At 34.9% G+C, this 6426-nt stretch overlaps 1 protein-coding gene across 1 annotated transcript in view; it reads left to right on the top strand.

Moving 5' to 3' along the window:
* Nucleotides 1–6426, top strand: part of LOC106870912 (orexin receptor type 2) — a 355794-nt gene that overhangs the window by 348113 nt on the left and 1255 nt on the right. The window lies entirely within an intron of this gene.

Genomic DNA, 6426 nt, shown 5'->3' with positions numbered 1-6426 from the left:
CAGAATCGTTTGTTTATGTAGTCGGCACTTAATGTATATCGGCTGAATGGACGTCAGTGATTGGTTGAAATTACAGAAATACGACAACTTTAACATGGAAGAACTTATGGATTTCTTTTTTTTTTAAGAAGACTAAGAGAAAAAGATGTTTTATATGACACATTCTACAAGTGTTCCAAGTTTCAAAGTGTTTCGTTAATGAAAAATGTGCCCCCCCCCCCCGTTTTAAAAAAGATCCTATTTCTTTGCCTGTTTTGTTACTGAGTATGATGTTTCCTTGTTTTTGTGTTTTAACACACGGTTTAACATCTTCTCATCAGAGTTTTTCAATGTTTTTATCATCATGAACACCTTCATGTTCATCATGATCGTCATCATTATTATTATTATCAGTAGTAGTAGTAGTAGTAGTAGTAGTAGTAGTAGTAGTAGTAGTAGTAGTAGTAGTAGTAGTAGTAGTAGTAGTAGTATTGCTGTTGTTATTGTTATTATTACTATTATTATGATTATTGTTGTTGTTGTTGTTTATGTTATTATTATTATTATTATTATTATTATTATTATTATTATTATTATTATTATTATTATTATTATTAATATTATTTTTATTATGAGTATTATCATCATCATTATTTAGCGAGGAATACATAAGACGTGCTTTCAAACGCTCTAGTTGAGTGCAGCATAAAATATCTATTAACACAGTTTTGGTAATTATTTGCATTATTTATTTTATTCCAAGCTGTCAACAGAAACACCAGGAACCTGTTACTGGTTTTCTACGGTTGTTTAATCCCTCTAGGGATTATATTAGTTCCACCAAATAAGTTTGCTCGGCGTTTAATTTAATTTAATCAAAGACAACTAAAGAAGATGGCGGATCTGGTCTTGGCAGAGTTGAGAATAAGCAAAACAACCCCTCCCATGAATCTCGTGACTGCTGAAGATTTCTTTCGCCTCCCCTCCTTTATTGGCAACAATACAGTTGAAATGGAATAAAAAAACGAAACTGTTATGGTACAATGTCCACCTCATAATAACAGCAATAGTAGCAGTACCAGCAACAGCAATAGCAGGGACAACAACAGAAGCAGCAAAGGTGACAGCAGCCGTAGCAGTAGTAGTGGTGGTAGCAACAACAACGAAGGAGACAGCAACTGCAGTGGCAGTAGCGATAGCAACAACAGCAACAACGAGAGGAAAAGTGACACCAGCAGCAACAACAAAGCCTATACTAACAACAGCAACAAGAACAACAACAACGATAACGAAAACAACCTAAACAAAAATAAATACTCACATAAACATATAAAGCTGCAGACACCACATTCACCGTACAAACACACACACACACACACATCTAAAGCTGTAGACACCACACTTACAGCACGCGCACTACATTCAAGCAAGCAGATTAAACAATGCCAGCACAAAACACACAACTTCGTACTCATCAGGAGAGACAACGAGTGACTAATGGCGCTCGTAACACAAAATATTGAATTTGACACAAAATATTGAATTCGAATAGAACATATTTTGCGTACCAAAAGGTTTAATTCTGGTAAGAATGTCTCTTGGCTCCTACACAAAAAATTCGAAAGAGCTTTCCAGAGGACGTGAGACGTAAAACCCACATTGCGGCTCTTTAAGGGATTCCCCCAACAGCAAAAATAAAAAGAACCAGCAATTATAGAAGTCGAACCACCCGACCTTCAGAAGACACCGGAAGCTAAGTAAACCTTTCCCTTCTCTCTTTAGCTTGCCAAAATTGCCATATTAAGAGTAGGACTTTTAAATCCTCGAAGCCTGCGGTCACTCTGGAAGCAAGTGACCTCTAATCTCTAGAATTGGATATAATTGCTTTCAGTTAGACAGTGATTTCCAAAACACGCACACTAGCACCATTGTTCGTTGACTATCAGATCTTTGCAATTGTTAGTTTGCCGGAAATGAGACGTGGAGTGGAAAGAACTGGATCTCGAAGTAAGTTCGATCTTCCGGGACCCGGACGGGAAGTTTGTGGTCCTGGACGTGAGCAATAGTAAAGGTAGTGTCTTGACACTGATAACCGTCTACGCTCCTACCGGAGCCAAGCTGCCGGATTTCTTTAGGCATCTGGAAGGCTTTCTAGGTACGTGCGCCCTTTACTGTTAGTAGGGGACTGAAACTGAATCTTAGACCAAAGCTGGGATTGTGTGGGAGTAGCTAATTGAAGAGAAGGGTGTAAATGCCTCAAGCACTTGATCATCCAGCTCCAACTGTCTGACGGGCGACCACGAGATTGCCCTAATACACCGTATGCATACAGGTAGCGACATATGCATATATGTAGCATAAAGAAAGAGAGAACAAGAGCGAACGAAATAGGCAGATACACAGAGAGAGAGCTTTGTGTGGTCGGGGAGATGAATCGCTGCAATAGACATAAGACGTAAATTTTATCTTCCTCAGTAGATTCTAAGAGATGCAAAACACCATTAATCCATTTCCTGCTATAATTGGGGTCTCCTCAGCAGTGTGCAAATCAGCTGAGCAATGCGACAGTTTCAAGTTCAATAATATTCAATATATGTAAATTAAAATAGTTTAGTTTTATAGAACAAGAGGTATTAATTTATTCATTTTATATTTTCCATTAACTCGATGATTTCTAAGTTTGAACTATGAAATATGAGCAGCAAAACAAATTTAATCTAACAAATTCTATTCTACTACAAACGTTGACAATACAATGAGTATAACTTCTTTAAAATTCCATAAGTTTCGTTCAGAAATATTTGAAGTCCATTAAGTATTGTGCCCTTTGAAATATTTGAACTTGTTACCCTCACAACTATTTTGTGTCACATACTCTTTGTGACTAATTGCTGTTTAAACGAATTTAGCTGGAAGATGAAGGCTATTAGTAAACTGAATTTTCCTCTCTTGAATTTTTATCAATACTGAAAAAAAGGTTAAATTGCATTCTCAGCAAAATTGCTCTTAATTTCATTCATTGAATTTTAAAATTTATTTATGAATTCTGGTAACGGACAGTTGCTTTTGACCGTAATATTTATAGCTGTGTGCGTCTTTGTATATACACGAAAACAAAAATACTATATATATTTTGTACATGCGTGCATATATGTATGTCCGCGAGTACGTGTATGTGGGCATATATTCGCATTCATATGTACATATGCATATATATATATATATATATATATATATATATATATATATATATATATATATATATATATATATATATATATATATATGTATATATATATTATCATCATTATTATTATTATTATTATTATTATTATTATTCGTTTCAAATTCCGCCGAGGACGACTTTGCTTTTCATTAAGTACCAGCGAAACACTGAGGCGGATGTAATCGATAGTCCCTCCCCAACAATTTCAGGTCTTATGAAATTAGTGGAAAGAATTATTATTGCTATTGTAAATGTTGTTAAGTTCGTGAGCTGGCAGAATCGTTCGCAGGCCGGACGAAATTTCTAGCGGCATTTGGCCCTGAAATGCATAGTGGTATTTCGTCCGTGTTTACGTTCTCAGTTCAAATTCCACCGAGGTTGACTTTGCCTTTCTTCCTTTTGGAGTGAATATAAGTACCAGTGAAACACTGAGAACGATGTAAACGATAATTTTCAGGACTTGTGTCTATAGTAGAAAGGATTATTATTATTATTATTATTATTATTATTATTATTATTATTATTATTATTATTATTATTATTATTATTGAGGTGGTAAGCCGGGTGAAATGCTTAGTGGTATCTCGTCCGTCTTCATGTTTTGAGTTAAAATTCTACCGATATCATCTTTGCCTTTCAGCATTTCGGGAATTTAAGGAATAGATGTACGTTGTTTTGAAAAAAAAATATTTCACGTTCGTAAAATAATTTCATGTATTCAGGAACTGAAACCAGTTTACCTATTTGGGACACTACAACGTTTCGTTAGATGTGAGTACGTTAATCACCAGAAAACGTAAAATACATATATATATTTGTTTGAAGCTGGTTCAAAAAGAGATACAGTAATTTGAACAATTTCGGTATTCTTTTACTTCTGAAGAAATTATTTCTATACATGAATTTGCTGGAATTCTGACGCAGAAATTTTTGCGTGTTTGGTAGACTAGAAATAATCTTTTAGAATTCACTGACACTCCAAACCTAATTTTAAGTAAACTAAGAAATGAGGCTATTAATGTACATTTCCTGGTATTTTACATGAAAAGCACGAATAATTTTGTGGGAAAAAGGTTTGAATACATTTTATAAATGTTTTAGAAGAAAATCCCTCGTATAGATATCTGGTATTTGAATATACACTTGACCTCGCACATACGAAAGAATTATGATGTGGTTCCTCGTCCATTTGTATGATATTGTCGGCACTGTGATATTCTTGTCGCTACTATTATGTTGTGGAAGGATTCCGCCTCGTATTATCTTTGACTCGTCTATTGTTCTATCGCTGATAGCTCCCCAAGACAATGGGGAGGAAATCACTGGATGCTAGCTCTCTTCCCCAAAATTTCCTATCCCACTAGATTGCCCCAGTCTTAAAAATGGGCAACAAATCCACGTCATACAAACAATATAGAGCTGACGGCTGCGTTGGAGGGAATAAATCACGAGTTTCTTGAGACGATCCCAATAAACAAGTTATGTCAAAACATCCATTTTCCATTCTGATTCATCTTTGAGATTCTTCACATTTTATATATTTTCCGAACAGGGAGATCACAGCGGGCAACAAACTCCGAAGTGAGGACAGGCGAAAGTGGAGAAGGGAGGGATGAGGGTAAGGGCACTTCTAGACCAATTAGCACTGAGGATTTAGGAATGCGCCCTTTGAGCGATCTCTATAAGTCATGTAGGCACGGGTTCACTATAACCCAACGCCGAACAAATTTTGGAGTGGTTATGGCAGATGGATACTGAAACACTGTCGAAGTGTGTGTGTCATGTTTGTGTTCGTATGTATATATATATACGCACACCTATGTGCGTGTGGGTCTTTTTGTTTGTTCTCCTAAGTATTTATTGTCTTTTCTCAAAAAGTTTTAGTTTTACTACCTCCCCATTACATAGCATTTCAACAACAATAGAAAGATTAAATTTATTGCAATCTCAAAAATATGCCTCTGTCGGTTTGTTCAGTGAAACTCTTTGCTTCTGCCTACCAGCATGGACGTGCTAGTTAACTGGAGGACTGGAATCGACGTGGAGTTCTAAGCCTAACATTATCACTTGGATATTTATTTATCGACACCAGATATACTTCATATTCATGAAACACCTAAATATGCACACCTGACTACCACGTTCAACATGCATGAATAAACTAAATACACAAGAAATAGCACAAGAAATTTAATCAAAAGCTATTCTCTGTAACACCTTTGCAATCAAACATATATTACATGTTATCATTCAAACAGCACTCAGCTTACGCTAGAAAATTTTAACTTAACAGAATGATAGAAGTTTACACAGACCGATATTGGGTTAGCTGACCGACACATCCAGTTTACTCTCAAAGCATTTCTGGTTAAAGGAGGTACTCTTACAATTGTATTGACTAATCCTTCAGTTCGACGCATTATATTATTGTATTATAATATAAAATGTAGACAATTATATGCGACTCAGTAGTAAAAAGTTTGCTTCTCTATCCTATGGTCCCGGGTCTCAGTCCCACTGCGTTATGCCTCATGCAAGTACATTCCCTAATAACTTAAAAACAAAAAAAAATCTGGAAAAATTTAAATATCTCTTGAGATTCAAATTGGAAAACTACATTAATGTACCAAATTTTAAAAGTTTCAATAAATTTTCAATTTTCGAAAATTGACAGCAAATCTGAAAAGAAGATACACTTCTTGTACAATACAACAAGTACGATGAATCTGATGTGATAATTATTCTATGAGCTATGAAACATTATCTGCTATATTACTACTGTGTGAACATAACATTGGAAGATGTATTTATAACTGTTTAGAAATACACTTCGTAAGGTGCATTAACTGTAGTTCAGATGTATAAATTGTTACGATAAGTTTTTCTTTCTCAAACATATTGAAACTTATAACAGCAACCAACAATTAATAGTAAATATCAAACAAATAAAAATTATTCACTACTAGTAACAAATAGAGATAAATCCTATCGAGTGTTTATAACTGTGTCTGCACGTGTGGATTCAAGCCAGGTAAGAATTTATTGGACAAGATGCAAATCAGATATGGTGGTCACTGGTTTTCTTCTCAGCTCTTGTTTTCTATCGTTATGCCTATTTGAAGTGATTCTAGAAATGTATGTATGTGTTATATACATACATACATACATACATACATACATACATACATACATATACATATAGATATATATATACATACATA

This window comes from Octopus bimaculoides, chromosome 8, assembly GCF_001194135.2.
Source record: "Octopus bimaculoides isolate UCB-OBI-ISO-001 chromosome 8, ASM119413v2, whole genome shotgun sequence".
Lineage (NCBI taxonomy): Eukaryota > Metazoa > Mollusca > Cephalopoda > Octopoda > Octopodidae > Octopus > Octopus bimaculoides.
This window is presented reverse-complemented; position numbering and strand designations above follow the sequence as displayed.